The sequence below is a fragment of the Oryzias latipes genome, chromosome 16, assembly GCF_053564925.1.
Source record: "Oryzias latipes strain Hd-rR chromosome 16, Olatipes_Hd-rR_3.1".
NCBI lineage: Eukaryota > Metazoa > Chordata > Actinopteri > Beloniformes > Adrianichthyidae > Oryzias > Oryzias latipes.
The window spans coordinates 20,607,562-20,626,712 of record NC_136252.1 but is presented as its reverse complement, the minus strand read 5'-3'; positions in this window follow the sequence as shown (position 1 = coordinate 20,626,712).

Here is a 19,151-nt window from a genome sequence, read left to right as displayed (position 1 = left end):
TCGCGTGCGACACGCAGCGCACGCGACATGGTGACATGAGCGTAATGTCACCATTACGCTCATGTCACACGTAATGGTGACATTAGTTAACCTGCCCATCTTTGATTCATAGATGGGCAGGTTAGCGTGTTAGCTTTAGCATGGCTCCTGTAGGTTTATTTTCTTCGTTCTTCAAAAATTACTGGCTTGTGCAACTTTCTTGTGGACTTTGAAGCAAGACAACAGTGGTTGAATGCAGTTGGCATTAATTTAAATGCAGAGAATTGTCTCCTGGTGATGGGAGTTGCAATGAATGTTTCACTCAGGATAGATGCTAATACTTTATCCTTATAGCTATGATGCTAGAGTCATCCAACACCAGTATATATGTTTTTAAAAAAAATTTATTTGTCTGAATTAAATAATTATATATCTTTTACAGAACGATTTGTGTATGTTTAGTCTGTTTTAATGTCATAAAGTTCTTTTTACAATCTTTATGCTTTGTGGTTGTTTGTGCTAAAAAACGTCCACACTTTAGATGGGGTGCTGCAAAACAATTAATAAACTATTAACAAAGTTGATTAATACATTTGTAAAGCTTATAAGCAGTTTAGTAATATGGATTTAGAAGACAATGGTCTGACTTTAGATGTTAATAAATCTTATTAACACTTTCAGGTATTTGCAAGACATCTATAATGCTAATAAATATCTTACTAGCATCTGACATATTAATAAAGCTTATTAATTTGTTAAGTTAGTTAATAAAACTTATTAAACTTATGAACACTTCGGCTTGTGTCAGGCATCTATAATGCTAATAAATATCTTACTAGAACCCCAAACAATAATAATACTTCTTAATTTGTTAACAAAGGTTGTTAATAAATCTTAAGCTTATTAAAGGCCCGTACACACCGGGACGAATATTCGCCAGGCGTTATTCGCCAGCGTTTTTCGCCACGTTTTTTGTGTTCACACCCAGGCGATTTTCGCTGACGATGAGTGGAGTGAACATGCAATTTCATTCCCTGACATTAGATGGCGCTTAATGTAAAACAGAAATACTCCTGTACACAAGGTGGCGCTGCGCAACTTTACGCTTCTTAAAGTCGCTTTTCACTCAGAAGAAGAGAGCAAGTATTTACACGCTTGTCAGAATCAAACAAAGAAAACATGAATATTTCAAGCACCAGTAGCTCCAACTGGTGTTTGGTTCGGGGATGTTTTAGAATGTCCGTCATTATTGCTTCGCGGCAGTGTAGACGCTACTTGGCGTCTATCTTCTTCGCTGGTATGTGTGCTCAGCAAGGCAGTTTTGTGTTTGAGCGCCCCCAAGTTGTGTTTTACTGTAACTTCAGAAGCTCCAGACACGTGAGCAAAAGCGCCGTTCTCATTGGTCGAGTAGATTTCGACGCGACGCGTCGAAAAAAAAAAACGAACCCGAGGCGTTTTTTTTTTTTGACGCTTTAACGCCTGGCGATTTTTCGCGTCGGTGTGCACACTCTCGTTGGTGCCCTTTGTTTAGTCACGAGGCGTTAAACGTCGGCGAAAATCGCCGGCGAAATTCGTCCCGGTGTGAACAGGCCTTAACATTGACAAATTTGTTAAGCACCTATAATATCAGTAAATGCATCATTAGCATCTTGAAAACATCCTAATAATAATGCTTGTAAATGTGTTAACTAAGTAATTTAATAAACCTTATTAGACTTATTGTACTAATAAATGTCTTACTAACACCCTATAAATTCATTTATAATGCTTGTTAATGTGTTAACAGAGCTTGTTAAGGAATCTTAATATAAAGTGTTACCGGTACATGTTGTCTACACCTAACATTCCACTACAGGCAGTAGAATGGATTGTCTTGCTCATTTCAAAACGGCTGCTTCTATAAAATCTTAATATCACTTTTGGCTAAAAAAGTTTTCCAATTTTTCAAAACTTTATGGAGAGAAAAACTCATCATCGGCGGCTGGGTAGCTCGGTTGCGGCTGGGTAGCTCGGTTGGTAAGGTGGGAAGCTACCATGCAGGAAACCAGGGTTCGATTCCCGGAGGGGGATGAGCAATGGTACTGGGGGCAATTACCATATCAATGGCGAGCAGTTAAAATCGCCCAGTGAGGGTCCTTAGGCAAGACCCTTAACGCTACTGCCTCCCGAGCGCGGTTTCGGCTGCAGCTCACCGCTCCCCAAGGGGATGGGTCAAATGCGGGGAAAGAATTTCCCTTTGTGGGATAAAATACAGTGTATAATTTTAATTTTTTTTAAATTTTTCTATTATAATTTTTTTAAGTGACTACTCGCTGTATTAAAGGAATGTGAAATTTGTAACATTTTTGTAAGCAAAGATTTACCAAATCACCCAGGTTATCATATTTGATGCTATATCTCTATCTATATATCTATCTCTATATCTCATGGCAATTTTTGTGAATTTCCTCAAAGGGTTTAAAAAACATTTCAATTCCAAAAAAAAAGTAAAAGAAAATGTCTGTCAATTCTTTTATGTTGTAGTCTTTCCGACTAACCTAGCTGCTGCATCTAAAGCAGACATCTTTAAATCCTTTGTGTCTGATCTGCTCCTTTGAGAAAATAACTTGTTTAATTGTTCACTTGTCCTACTTTTAATGGATAGACAAGACACATGGAAAGCATCGCACACTAAAACAAAACACAAAGTGAGTCATTCATGGCAGCCAGGAATAGATGCAGACTTCATTAGGTAACTATAGTGGCAAACAATATACCATTACCTCTACAGTGATCCTGACCAGTAGTTTATTATGATTGTATTCCTGTTAAGAGCTGAGATGCTCATTTCTTAGTCCAGCTATTCCAGGACTCGTTCTCCCCCTTCTTTGAGAAGATATCTAATCTTATGACAGAGTGCATATCTGAAATTTTTATTTAGCCTGTATGCCTGTAAGGACTTAAAAAGGAATCTTTGCTACAACGGAAGAAATGCTCCTGTAGCCCCCCCCCCCATATAGTTTGTGTTTTATTGGCAATTTAAAGTGAGTCTTGTGACAAATCACGTCAGTAACTGATTGTCCAGAGAAGAAATTTAAATTTCCTCTTTTGTTTGATGAAGCTTTGACAGTTTAAAGAAGTAGACCAAAGCGGTTGATGTATATGTGACTCACATATTCAATCTGTTTTCTCTGAGTTTGCCAGTATGCAGTGTACTTTTTTTCTTGAGAGAGGGACTGCCCTCACTTTGCATCATGGGAAGCCCCGCTCGTGTCTGTCATGGTAGTCATTTGCATGCTGCGTGCCAGCTGTGATATCTCCTCTGTTTAATAACCATCCTGATTTAGATAATATCGAGTCTTTGTGTCAGTGTTTTGCGTTATTGCGTTTTGCCACAATGCATTCGTTGGAATTCATCCTCGGAGGCACACGTACATGTGTGCATGTTTTACTCTTTGGAAAAATTTGTCATGGAATTTCTTGGCAGGATTGTTTTTTGTTTTTTTTTACTTATCCCAGCAGACCATGTACGCACAACAATCTGTTAGTAAAACAAACATGTGGCTCAGCTAGTGCTAAAGTGCATGCTGTTGCAAAAATCATGTGATCTCTGGTTTAAACTGTTATGAACTGAGTTTAACTCTCAGGAATGACTACTTTTGACTACTCTTGTCTGGCAGATTGGTCTTTCTGAAAGGATTTGGGGGTTTTTTTGCTCTCACTTTCTCCAACTGGTTTTCTGCTGCGCTTAACTCCTCTTCTCCTTTCATTGGAAACTGTCTTCATTTTGACCTTATGACTTTCACTCCCACGCTGACCACATCAGTACTATCCATCGCTTACAGACGCCTAGTGCTGACCAAGACTCTTGCAAGGGTGCACATACATGTAATTGCACTCCTACGTGGATACACACCCTCACGTTGTTGCGTCACTCATCTATGGTGTGGCTGGTTACTACAAGGCGGCTGTTCCTGCTTAGCTGTCTTGCCATCCATGATGTCAGAGCAGTGTTTTGTGTGATTGGCTGACGTCGGAGCGCGTCCTGTTTATGTGGGCGAAATGATGAAGGAGTCAGTTGTGATATAAGAGTTTTGGACAGAGTGGTCAACTTATCCTTGACCTCTTACCCTGCAGTGGCTTTGAGACATAGAATGATATATTGTAGCAACAAACAGGACAGAGCGTCACAGTCTGACCACAAGAACAGCTTCATTGTAGCCTGACTTTAGATGATAGATTCTGTGTGGAACTCTCCTGGAGGTAAGAACATTACGTTTTAGCCTTGGAGAGGGATTTTCCGTAATGATTTAAAGTCAAAATTTTGAGCCTAAAATATATGGACACAGTGATCCTTGTGTCAGGTGATAAAAATTAAGACATGTAATAAGGTGAACCATCTCATCCACAATCCAAGACTGATCAAGAAGACGCTGAGTTTAACACAAATCTGTTGACAACACCAAAAAGAAGTACACATAAGAAGTGTGTCACACTATCAAGTAAGATCAAAGTCTGTCAATGAAAAGTGTCTCATGATAGAATACTTAACAAGAAAATTAGTCATTTTTTTAAATGTTCTAATTACTTGTTGGTCATGGCAAGGGTTACCTTTGCGTCTAAATCTGTAAGATATTCTTTTATAATCATCTATTTAGAAAGTAGTTTTCTGAATTTCCTATTTTTGCTGTAATCTGTTGGTAATACCAGTCCATACAATTAAGACAATCTGTTTTAAATTGAATTATCTGCACTAAATTAGAACATACCATCATGAATTAGCTCTGTCTAATGCTTTTTGCTTTTTGTATAGCACTTTGAAACAGGTTTTACAGCATTTTACACATACATTGAATTGATTTGAATTACTGAAGAAAATTAAGATATTCACCAGGAAGAAGCTAATTCTGTTTGTGCCCAATAGTTCTTTTGGTCAATATTTAGAACTTCATGATTTTCAAACCATTACTATGCGAATTGGGGGTACAAGTAGTCATTTCAAGTGCTAATTAAAGAAGTTATTACAGTATTTTAAAAAGGAAAGTAAGTGTGTTCATAATTTAAAGGAGGCTATCTCCAAGTTGTGGGATTTTCACATAGCTACAATCTTTTGTTATTTAAATTGTATTGTGTGTAATTTTTTTTCTTTTGGAGGGTGGGGGTCATTGACATCATATTATAATGATGACATAATTTAACATTTTAAAAATGCACTCTCTAAAGGACACCCTTTTTAATACCTGTCCTTTGTGAGACTATTCATAGAAAGCAAATTTAGATTAAAAAATATCTGTTGTATTCAAATCAAATCAACCTTTATTTATAAAGCGCTTTTCCTTCCCTGGGGCAGCTCAAAGCGCCTTCTGTTTTAAACATTTTAAAATGAGAAAGTATATCTGAACCTCAATTGTGTCTGACATCTTTTTTTTTTTACTTTTTTTATCCTAGAAGAATTTTCTCAGTGACCAAGTACACCACATTTCCCTTAAATAAATATTGTAATCTTAAAAATTTCAGTATTTAGCAATATGTTAATAATGTATTCATAAATAATAATTTTATTTGGAAGGTTGCTGCTTTATTTCAAATGTTACAATGTTAGGGGGAATTATTAGTGTATTTGACCAGTTTTAGATTTTACCAATATAACTCACAAAAGCCCTATATGCTGTCGTCTAATTTTCCCATTCTCCACATACTGAAACTTTGTCTGACATAGGGATATTACACAGGCACACGTTCTGTCTCATAATTTCTGCTTGTTAAGCAGTTCCAGATGTGTAAGATTCTTTATAACATTGCAGAAATAAACTCCTGACGTCTTCATGGTTGAGTCAACCTAAACTGTCCTATCAGTTTCCTTTTTTTTATTAATGTTTGTCCCGGATTTTGAAGTAAAGCTGTTTTGTAATAATCAAGACTTTATGATATATATGTAATTTATGTGATTATTCCTTTTTTTAAGACGACCCAGATATCTTTGAAGTTAACATTGCTGCAATCAACTATGTCAATATGACAAGCATGATTGTTGATTGATAGTTTTTTTTTCTTACTTTGGACTTGAATTTTAACAACATCCTTAATTTTAAACTGCTTAACACTGTTACAGCTCAGAGATTGAAGCCTGAAGCAGGACTGACATGGAAGATTGTAAAAGTGATCAATTATCTTATATTAGAAGATCTACAGTAGTTGGCCACCAAAATTATTTGATACTAATATTTTTAATTGACCATCTATAGGGATTAATCCTGTTTTACTCATTTTAGGTAGCTTTATTAAGAAAAATAAAAGTTGTTGTTCACACAATGCAAAAACTATCTGAAGAAAGTAAAAAAGAATCTTATTTCAAGACAAATTTACTTATTTTCTGTGTTTCAACAAAATGAATCTTATTAAGAAAGTTAATAAACTTAAAACGGGATTAGATTTTATTCTGTTTTAAACGTTGTTTCTGAATAAAATAGTCAGGAAACCCGTACCTTTTGAGAGCAAATGCTGTCCTCACAAGTTGCAAGATTTAAAAATACAAATAAACTAATAAATACACTTCAGAGATGATGTTTTTTTGTTTAAAAAAAAGGAAATATTTTTATACCAACATTTTAGGCATAAATTTTAACCAGCTTTGGATTTTCAAATGTGTGTGCTCTCATGTGAGTATGTGTGTGTCTGTCCAGTCATAGTCACCATGGTGAAGTCCTACTGAAAATCGTCATGACAACTCCAGCCATCGACAGCCATGTTTTAAGCCAAAACACGTAACTGTCTCCTACGCATCAACACCGTTCACACATACGCTCATCCACACTCCTGCACACACAACAAAGACGCCCACAAACACGACGACGTATATGACAGATTTTAAACAGGGTGTCAAAATTGAGTTACTTGTTTATGAGACAAAATTAGGATCTTTTTTATCCTGTCCAGATGGATGGAGAAACAAGTTCCTTCAGCTATTTCAAAGGTTCCTGTGCACTTTTCTCTCACGTCCATTTATTTTTGGCCCTTGTGACGTGAAGATGTGAAAATTACATGTTATAAAGCAAGCAAAACTTTCGTCATTTAAATCCCAATTCAGTCTTTTCATTTTACGAGTCCCTGCTTCATGTGTCTGTGAGCAATGGGACCCAGAGGGGTTTTTACCAGCAACTCACCCCGGTCACCTCACCACACGCGAAGCCTTGCCCCATGCTTGTGCACCATTTGTTGGTTAGGATGGAAGCACCCTCCTCCGTTTTGTTTCTGACCCATTTTCGGCTGTACACTGCAAACGCTGGCGAGAGGCCCTGCCACACGCCCCTCCTGGTTTCCAATGAGGTGGAAAATACTGGTGGAATGGAGAAAGAAGGGAGTGGGAAGACAGGGGCAGCGGAAGATGAGCTTCAAGGGGAGGGGGGCTTATCAGGGTGAGTGAGTTTGTCCGTGAGCCCCCCAGAGGTGTGCCGTAGGGGATTTGCTCTTGTACACATGCTTAACAGGTTTGGTTATGTGTCGGTAGATGCTTGGAGTTGGCGGAAAAATAAAATCCAGTTCTGGATTAAAACCATCCTATCAATTGTCTGGGACATAAAAAAAAACAACAACAACTTTATTTTTCAATAAATCAGTTTTTATTTTTTTGTGATTTCATAAAAAGCAGGTGTAGCATACGGAAATGCAGTGCAGAAAAAGAAAAAAAAGCACGCTGCTTTCAAAAATGTGGGTGTTAAACAATAAACAAATTAGTTTTAATGTCATCATTTGTATTTTTCTTGATTCTGTTGATTTTAAATTTGCTTTGTCATTTTTTGCACTGAAAAAAACACATTATTGTTTTATGCATCAAATCTTTGTCAAGCAGTAAATACTTCAAAACTTTAGGAGGTATAAAAATGTGCAAAAGATAAAAAAAAGACTGACATAAGTTCACATATTTTTTTTTAATAGGATTTCTTTGACAGATTCGTGTTGTGTAAAAATTAAACATATTTAAATTGACCACACCTGTTGCATGAGTACAATACTAGCTCGCCTCCCAGAACTCTTTGCACATTTAGTGTCACGAACTGGTGGTGGAGGACCTAAATGCAGGAGACCAAGCTTGGTGACAGGAACTAAAACATTTAAATAGCAAACTGAAACATGACAAAACTATGAGGGGAATCAAAGCTGTGACAAAACAGAGCAGATGACCTGATAAGGAAGAAAACCAAACCACTGAATCCTTACAGTAAAAACATGACAAAGAAAACCAAACCACTGAATCCTTACATTTAGTATGTTAGAGCAGGGTCATCCGCCAACTTGTTGGCTTTTTCTCTAAGTCTTACAGTGATCAGGTTTGTGGTCAAGCGATAAAAGCAGGGAAAAAAAACTCCCACTAGAGTCTCACTGGCTGGTTTCACATTGTTGCCATGTGATGTAAATGGAAGTGAAAAAACGCATACGCCTTTAGTGCCACAACAGTCAGATGACCTCTGTACTGCAATGACAGTGTTATTATTACCATTCTGTGGGGTAATTTAGACAACTGTGTAAGTAAGATGCTAAAGTGGTGGATGTTGATCAAAAACAGTGTGCATGTAGAGGACCAGTGTGATAACTGTGTTTGACCTAGGTTTTCAGCTGCTTCCTGCAGGAATAGTAGCAAAAATATCAATGTTAAAAGAGAGTGGTTAAAAAAACCCGGATTACATCACATCACTGGAAGACAGTGTAGGTGTTTGCGGCAAGGAAGCGTGCACTTTCACTAGTCACTCTTGTCTGAGTGTGCTTTTGCGTCTGTCTTGTGTCTGTATTTTTGTGCCAAACCTGGAAAGTGAAGTGAGATGGACACTTCCGCTCTTTCCTAAAAATAGACTGAAGTTGTCATCACTTCCTCTTTTTGATACATCATGCATGTAACCTAACAATGTTTAACAATTTCCTTATCTGGCTTGATGTGGTGAGTGTGTCGCATGCGCGAGTGGAAAGTCGTTTGGTGTAATGGCACAGCGCGTGGGCTCGGAAACATCTGGCAACTCTAGCTAACACACATGGGTGCATTAGGCGCAGTGCTGTAAGGGTTTTTGGGTACTGTGCATCCATCACAGGACTGCTTTCATATACATCGGCGCGTGTGTGTGCGTGTGACTTACAGAGAAAGAGTGAGATTTGGAAAGTGGCACCTTACCACGTGACGTAGGTTTCTGGTGATTTCCAAACCAAGGAAGTGGAAACACCAGTGACGAGGATGTGATGTCATCATTAGGCTTTCATTCTTACCACGGCCTCACTCTACTCTTTTAGTCATCCTCTTATTTTTCTCTGACTCTATTTCCATCTCGCTTTGTGTTTGTCTGTGTGTTTGCGCACACACGTGCATGCCTGTTTCGCTCCTTGTCCTTATCTCTTGCTTCCTTTTATGTTACGCTGCGAGTGAGTAGGCGTTCTTCATCTGTTTTTGTTCTTTTCTTTTTCCTTTTTTTTATGAATGGCTGTGTTGTTTACTCCCTGACAAAGCTATTTCTGTCAATGCTGATTAGGGAGTACATACAGTGTGACCACACCAACTTCCTCTTCTTTTACGCTCTGACGTCTGATTGGCTGAGGCTCTCTTCTCAATTGTAACAGTTTTGAGGCGGTTGTAAATGTGTCTTTGTAAACGTGCATAAAGTTTCATGTGGGACACACTATTGAGGGGCCTCACTTGGGCTTCTTTTGAGCGATAACTGGTAAAAACATCCTGTTTCCATAAGAAAATTTATTTTGTACCAAAAAAGTTTTACCTCAACTCTTTTGAGTGAAGAAATATTCAATTTTGTGCTGATCACAGCACTTCCAAACTAAAATTTATAGAGGGTTCATTCTGTTTTGCCTTAACTTCTTAGTTTTTAAAAAACTTTTCTAGTAAACTTTATTTTTCAAAATAAAACAGGAGTTGTAAATTTGCAATATAACAAAATATTCATGCTTAATTGAGTTGTATTGTTTGTGTGGGCTTCTATATTAGTGGTTCAAGTGGGCAGAGGAGTTTATTTGATGTGTAAATAAGTGAAAAGCAGGTTTTGAAACTGAAACAGAGGCTACTATAAAGCGACAGATAAGACGTACTGTAGTTTACTCCAAAGGTTTTCTGTATTTTTCCAGTTTTATTTTTCCTCTGTAAACAAGTTGTAAAAAAAAAGCCACAAAAGTACTAATAAATGCAAACTTGCCTGTAAGTTTATAACTGCACACTAAAGGATGTAGTGTTGCAAGTGGACTGCCCCTTTTTATGCTGCTCTGTGAGAATTAAATAATGATGCGGTTTGCTGTAAACAGACACTTTTGAATTCACTTATGTAATTCTTGCTAAATAAAATAATGGACAGAAAATCCTCTTAAAACATTAGTTTGTGTAAAAAGTGAGTACCCTTTCATTAAATATTTGTCAATTATGTGCATTTAAACCAATATCAAACAATCTAATGATATAGTTGGTGATGGTATTGGACAAACACAACCTTAGATGAACATTTTAAACATTTTTCACTGTGACATAATTAATTTTAGGTTAATAAGGCAGAGCAAAAAACATATAACCCCCTCTTAAAAATGCAGCAACAACATAAAGTACTAATTTCCTGAAAACATTCTTCGTAGAAGAAACTTCAAGACATTTTTGTTTTGCAAAATCATACAAGTTTAATTTTAGCTTTTCAGGATTTCACTGGGAAACGGTTTTGATTTGTTGTTAAACACATGACATCACATTATTTCCTCAATCGTTTCCTGCTAATTAAATCCATTTGTGATTACCAAGGTGTGTCCTGTGACCACAAAAGGTGCATAGATCATCACCTGTTATCTGCTGGTTTTGACCTTAGTAAAGATATCATTGGTTCCCTTTAAATGTAATAGAAACTGAGAGCAACAACTCCATTGTAAACACATCTGTGCAAATGACTGTGGAAACTTTGCAGTTTGTTTGGATGTACTTTTGCCATTTGCAATTATTTTTAGTAGAAGAGGGTTTATTTTGGTTATGGTCCCAAACCATGAAGGTTCAGTATTTAACTTGTTGTGTTTTATCTTAAATAACATATTTTAGTGATAGTTTTGGGGTTATTTGGACTTAGTTTTTTTCTCTCCTTTCTTTGAGTATTGTAGAGACTAACCTTGAGGTGTATTTACTGAGACACCTACTCTAAGCAAGAATAACAGCTCTCTTTAAGACCTTTCAATTTATTTTTTTACTATAAATGGTTGCTTAAAACCTCATTTTTTACTTTCTCTTAGTATTAAGAGATACAAAAATTATTTAGAGCAAAAATGTGTTGTAATCTCTGCTTTTGTTAAAATGTGAACATAAAATATCACCAATGGCTACTAACTAAACAAAATCTAAATTTCTTAGATTCATCATGCATTTTATATTAATTTAGCAACATTCTCTAACTGCTTATGGCCATCCCAATGATTATATCGAAAAGCTTCATAAAAATTTAGCTTTACAACGGTTTTTGCTTGAAATGTCCTGTAAAACAAGTAAAATGATGCAAGCTCCTATCTGGAGGTAATAGAAAAGCTTTACCTATTCATCATCTGATGAATAACTTATTCATCAAATTCTGCAAAAAGGTCTTCTAAACACATCCATAGGTTTCTATATGAGGGGGGACCACACAGTCACATTGGCCTCATTGATGAGCATTAACCATGATGTGGCCTCAAGAGAAGTTTAAAAGTGGGAATAAATTATGATTTTACAAGCCACCAAAGAGCTGTAAAGAGGGTAGTAGAATAAGGAAGAAGAAACAAATGCAAATGTGCTGTGGGTGAAAAGGTATAGATTTTGATATTAACATGACAAATAAATGAAGATTAGATTATATAATTTCCAAGAACACCATTGTGTCTCTGCTTGTCACAGGTTAAAGGGAACCTGAAGGCTGATGTCGGTATGTACATGTCAAAAAATATTTGGTTAGAAAAATGAATCAATCTCCTGTCTTTGTCGTGACAAAATTAACATATTTTAGATAGTGAGGCTTAAATGCAGTTTGTTAATATTGTTTTTTAAGTCCAGCCAATCTTTTCCATTTCTGCAGAAGAGAAAATATTAATGTAATAGCTGGTGATGGTCAGTTGTTGCCTTTTGCATGGCTGGCGTTACAGCTTTGTTTGTGAGTATTGGAGACAGAGCTCACATTGTGATCCCCTAACTGTGAAGTGAAACTTTTGGGATGGGAGCAGAAAGCTGGCGTCCAGTCGGAATTACATATGCCATGCCCTGAGTTATAATTGTGAGCATTGAATTACAGTAGTCACAGCTCATAAATCTGTATTTTTTGTCAACCAATCTTTGACTAGTACCCAGTTAGGTTTCTTCAATCTCCCTTTGTGCAGAAACTCAAAAGTTTACAATCAGCAGCTGGAACTCTTGGTTCTGATGTAAAATTGTTGTCAAAACAACAAAAACAGACATAGGCTACTTCCAGATACTAAATAACTGAATTTCCCATGGCGTAGAAAAAACATTTCTATTTTTGGTAATGGTTTTCCAATACAGTTGGTATTAAGTCGGCCAACAAAACAAAACTAAAAACAAACCGACTTTTGCAGATACGCAAAAGTCCACTATCTTTATTCAAATTACAATTCCACGTTTTGCTTATGGAAAGTTTTGATGTGTAAATGTAAATATTTTTGTATTCTGAAATAACCCAATTGCTTAGTCTGTTTTAAATGTTTCCTTTTGCCCTTCTGTTTCAATGTTGTCTGTTTATGCAAAAGGTCAACTAAAACTATTTAAGGCTGTGGGGAAAAATTGTGTTAAGATGGTTTTGTTGGAATAGATAGAGATCTAAGAAAATAAAAATTCAGAGTTTTTTGCAAGGGCTAAGGTTGTTGTTTTTCTGTATTTGTTTTATTTAATATACTCAGTTGGAGTGGTGGTTTCCAGTCTTTCTTTTCTCCTGCCATCTTTGCCTTCATATTTGTGCCCTGTCCAGAGCATCTGAATGGGCGAGGGTCTTCCGGGCAGCGTTGAAACACGGAGCATCAAGTGTTGGAACACCCTCCAGGAGGCAGCAACAGTGCTAAACTTTATTCATTACAGGCTTTGGTCCTTGTAAATGGTAATGTTGTGTAAATAGTTACTTTTTTTTCTATAAATAAATGTCAGATTAGTTACAACTTTAGTCTTTGTGAGTGCTTTCGAGTCATTAGGGCATTCAATACGTTTTCCTTCATTCTTTTATGCTAAATCATTTTACAATCCCATAGATAGAAGCAACATAACATAACATGCAACACTGCATTTAAGTCAATATCACATTTTCTTATAAAATGCAAAGATATTTAAAAGAATAAAAACAGACCTAGCAACATACAACTATGGTAGATGATTTTGTGAGAAGTTGCAAACAAAAATAAATAAATAATATTTAATGCTGACATCTCTGCCTGCAAACTCTTTGTGTCTTTGTATTTGTATGAGTGTTTCAATGTTTGTGTGCATTTGAAGCGCTCTGAGGACATCCAGCTGGAGTGTTTCCCCTCCAGTGCTCTTTCTGGTTGAGGAACGGTAGCTTTTTTTTTTCCGTCGATGGGGCTTATGGATCGACACATTCAGCATCTCTACCCCTGCTTGATCGCCCACACAGGAACAAACTGGACTCAAACCTTATTGGATAACACTCAAATGACAAAAAATATATATAATTTTAAAAGTTATTTATGAAAACAGTATTACAAAAATCAATAAAACCTACGTTAAATTTTATGCTGTGAGATATCTCAAACAGTATGGTCACCAGTCAGCATAAAGAAAAACCTGACGTCCTTAATAGTTAGTTAGCTCTAAACATGTACTTAACACCTGTTAACACATGTGAATGAAGCCATTCACATATTGTTACAATCCATTCCTATTCCTATTGTGCATTTTGTGGTACAAGCATCAAATTTGCCATGGATGTACCTTAGGATCCTGTCTTTCAGAAAAGCACATTAGCTACAAGAAAATCAGAGATTTTAAAGTATATTAGATATATATTATACATACGATAGTGTACCCCTCAAGATTAAAGACGGAATGTCCATGAACAGCCCATTATGTTGAAATTGGGGCAAGTATACATTGATAATTTTTGTAACGAATTGAATGCATCTTTACAAATGCCCGCCATTTTGGATTTTTGTTTTGGCTTACGTTCTTTTCTAAAAAGATGGGGTCGTAAGGTACATCCATGCCAAATTTGATGCTTGTACCACAAAATGCACAATTTGTCTGAAATATCAACCTAACCTTCCCCACGATTTAAAAGATGATAGGCTGGTTGGTTCTTGCACTGATTCTAAAATTCTTGCTTTTGCCATTGAAGCCATACATTGATGCTGACAAACTTGTTAATGAGCATTGCAAAAGGCAATAAGTGTACTGCGCTTGCAAAGTCTTTAAAAAACTTGTAACTATTCTTTGTATACAAAAAAAGCTTAATATTTGCATAAATAATATTTGGAAAAAAAACACAAAATGGATTTTTTTTGAAAAAAAAAACGATTGCCAATTTAAGCTAATGTCAAATATTTCTAACCAAAGTTGTTTATCCTTCACCGTTGAAAGATCTTATGGCTGAAATTCCACTAAGTGAGCTGCAACTAAGCTCACTTAGTTGCAGCTCAATCATGTTTGCACATTCAGCATTTTCAAAGTTTTTTCTACGCTGAAGTTGTCTGTTTGATATACATGTGCATAGCTGATCATTTTTTGATTTCCCAAATGAACCAAAAGTAGTAAAAGGGGTCAAGATCAGCTTGACCAGTTGCACAAAAAAGGTTATCCCAACAATTTGACCCAGAGGTTTACAGTTACTCATTAACCTAATTTGCCCTTTGGTAGTCTGTGTGAGACAATCACACTTTGGACTGACCAAACGGATGTCCAGTATTTGAATAAAATTGGTTCAATTTGGCTGTTTTAGTGGAAGAGTTATGTAATCACGGTAACAAAAACACTTTGTTCTTGAGGTTGTTGGGTGCCCGTGAGACAAGCAGTGGTGTTTGGGAAATATTAACACCCATTCACGGTTGGGTTCAGTCAGATAAATGAGTGTCTTTGCTCCTCTCACTCAGTGACGTTATGTGTGCTTGCCGCTGATGGAATCTCCTGCATGACGCGGCCTTGTGCGAAGGAAAATACCAGTCATCGGGTCAAAATGGTGACCGGATGAGAGTCTTCGAAAGCGACGTCACAAACACGTCCAGCTCCAGCCGATTTACTATTCACACCTGGGTTGCTTTAAGCTGGGGAAACCCTCACACGCACACACACAGCCACACTTGCTAATCCAATTACAGCAGTAGTTAATAGCAGCCTGTCTTGGACCTCCTCAGATGCACGCTGATCCAATTATTACCGGATGGACGGGCTGGGCAATCCCTGTGCTTCCCAGCTCAAAGGTGCTTAAATGGCACTGTGCCACGGCAGTAGGGGACACCTCATACGCACAAAGGATTCCCCTGCTATTTTAGTGGACATGCACACTGGTTACACAGTGAGTCAAGAGGGCCAAGAAGAAAACAATGTGCTCAGTAAAAGACGTAGCCCTGTCTTTGCAAAAAAACGCCTAGTCAGGTGTCGGGAACAGTCATGGATACATGCACATTAGAAATGTTTAACAGGATTAAAGAACAATGGCTGACCAGAGACCTTGGGGAGTTGAATTCACCCTTCAAATATGCACTTATTTAGAATGTGCTCTAAAACTATTGATTGTGTGATTTGCAGTTGGTAAATAAGTGTGTATTTTCTGAGAGGCTCTTCAATAAACAACAAACCACTACGAGGCATTCTCCAAACAAGGCCGCAATTCCATACAGAGGCTCTTACCTCATCATGAAGTGAGTTTTTACATTCTCTTTTATTCTATTCTACGCACACATGCACACTCACTCTGCATACTGTATTAACAGATGTCTCATGCCCCACAATAGCCGATTCGCCTTTCATGCGATGAAGCCGCAATGCCGAAGTTACGCATTTGCACACGTACTTCACGCTAACAGCCAAAATGACAGAAAAGCTTTCGCTTGGCGAGAGAAGGCTTATGAAAAGGTGATGGAGCGAAAGGGGAGGCAGTTGTGTCTGTCATGTGTCATGTCAGGCCCTCCCTTATGCTAATGCACCATTCATCTGTGTCACAGGCTGATAATGACTCTCAGAGCTTAGCGCTTCGCTGGAACACTCAGACAGAGAGGCTCTGCAGTCCCCTCCAGTCAACCTCTCTGTCTGCAAGCTACTTCACAACCCACAACATTTAACAGCCTTTATTGACATTGTAGACCAACTGCAAAGACAGAAGAGCTGTTTGATGTAATAGTTACTAGCAATGTTTACACTCTAAGCTACAACTGGTAACTAAAAAGAAATCCAATTTATCCAACAATCCCTTGATATTTAAACAAAATATACAGTAAAATAATTAAAAAGCCTATTAATTTTAAATGCTACACCTTTTCCAAAATAATAGGTAGTAAAATGTGTTTCAAATGCCTCAGTCTTTTGTTTTGAGATGTAAACTAGACCCCTCCCTGACCTTTTACTGGTCTCCACCTCTTTCATCTTCTCCTTCTGGCAAAGCGTTGCGATCAGTTTGGATTATTTAACAATTTTCAATTTTCACTCATCTTTTTTTGTTTTGTTGGTATACAGTTAACTGCCCTGTCATTCTTGCTTACGAGTAAGTTTGTTGAATGAAGTGCAGTGGGCACTGCTTTCTGCCCTCAAGTTGCACAAGCTGACCTAACCTCCGTACTCTCTTCCAACTTTCAGATCTGAACTCAAAACTCATCTGTTTATTTCTGCCTTCCCATCCTGATTCACTTTTGATTTTGCCTTCTATACTTATTGTGCTTTTCATGTCTATTTTTAACCTTTGTTTTGTAAAGTGTCCTTGGGTTTCATGAAAGGTGCTTTAAATAAAATGGATTATTTTTATTATTATTAAGTTCTCCAGTGATCCACAGGAAGCTGCCAGTTTGGAAACCATGAACGTCTTGTCATGGAAAAAGACCAACATTCTTTGGCTAGTTAAAGTCACAGAACAGTAATACTTAAGTATTTTTTTTTTGTTAATTACATACATATATGATATCAACAACCTTTTGGGAAAGGCAGCTGAGCAAGACAAAGTAAAGATTAAACCTCTTAACTTCTCTTGGTTCCAATCCACTCATCTGCAACCCAGAAAAACTGCTTCACATTCTGGACAAATTTGAACTTTAATACATTTACCCAAATTGTTTTAAAAGAGCTCCTCTAATCTGCTTTTTAAGACCAGCCTCCAGTGGTCATTGGAGGAACTGCAACATTCGGTACATCATGGTTGGCTTCTGATCTGGGTGCGAAAGGTTCGGTGAGCCATACTTGTGTCTATAATATTACTTGTGTCATCATTGTTTTCATTATCCTATTATGACAGTAACGTTTTTTCCATTCAAAAGTCTAATTGAGTTTTTTTTAATAACCTATCTTATTAGCTGACACACCACAAACCAATCAGACAACAATAACAATTAAAAAAATGGTTTCAGGAACAGGTAAAAAATGTTTTAAAAAAATCCTGCACATACCTCAACTTTGCAGGAAAATATGTGCAGGATTGATTGTGTGTTTGGTATCCAGCACAGATAATGTGATTCCCAGGGGAGCAGTGTATGCGTAGCCATTGCCCAGTGGGAATGAAATGGCCATCTAACATGGAGAGCGAACAGAGTGACTGAGGTTTTGGCTTACGGGGACGTGGGGGGATAGCACATAGCCTTAGGAAGATTTAACGATGTTCAATGTGTGTTTGTGTGTATGTGTGTGTGTCTGTGGGCCTGAGGTGAACTTGGGATGTTGATGCTGATGTGTTCTGATGGACTCACACACAAACACAGACCCTGCCTGTGACTCAGAGACGAGACGCTTGTATCCCCTTTGGGACGGCCCGGGGAAGACACTCACTCATACATACACACACGCACACATACACACACACACACCCACACACACACATATGCTTGCCAGGTTAGATATCTTCTGGAGCCCCTCATAGATCTTGTTCGTGCAGGAGAAAGGGATTTAAGGAGGGGACTGTAGGATCGCTGAGAAGCTTGATGACGGTTCTTCGGAGATCGACCTGCTTTCTATGGATCTTATTGAGTTTCAGGGTTGTTTTCCTCAGCAGTGATTTTCTCTGCAAAATTTGATTAGGCTTTCTTGGGGGTTTCTTGGTCACCTCAAGTTCACCCTAGCATTTGGCCAAAATGCCTCTACACACAATGTTCTGTTCTGTTACTTCCTACAGTAATGACAGTGAATACTTCCTATTGAGTGACTGGGGGAGTTTTTTTTTCTTTTGGGTAACTTCGGTTCTGACTGCATTCAGGACAGCGACCACAGGGTTCGGTCTTGATAAAAACGGATGATGAGGCTGGATTAGGGGAAGAAAGGCGGCACTTAAGCCGTAGCTCTGAGCCAAACACTTTGCCTCATCTTTTCCCTGACTCACCGCTAATAATCAGACACTAAAACATGAGTAAAACATTTACATTAGCCGTTGTAGAAATGTGAATGAGGATGCGCGCGTTCGCGTGCATACAAGTATCTGAAAAGAAAAAGATGAAATAACACAAAAGCACAGAAGATGCGTACTGTGCCAAGGGGTTAATATGAGCTGTGTGTGACGCCAACCGTATGCTCGTTATAATAGTGCTGCAAGCCTCCAAGTGACAGATATCACACACAGTGGATCATTTTAGGAACAAAGCATTCTTTACAAGCGACTGCCCATTTATTAGGGGAAAAAAAGATGACCTCAATACCAGGAAAATTCTGTCATCAGCATTTTGTTGGCTTTTTAGCAAAATGTTGTCGTTGTTGTTTGTGCTAAATGAGATGTTCTCAGGAAAAGCGTGGCGTTGCATTGTGGGGCAGCAAGAAGGTGATCTGAGGTGATACACTGGAATGATAAAGTGACTAAAGCTGTCAGCTTTTCAGGAATCTGTGGGTTTCAACTTTAACCTGTGACATACTTGGGACAAAAAGTTGTTACTCTGCTGTTTATGAAAGAAAAACTATCAATACTCATTGAGAAGACATGAAAATTACTAAATGATAACATGAACATCACTTAAAGACCCCCTCTGATCATTTTATGGTCCATTTTAAAAAGCGTTCTTAGTGGTCTTTTAAT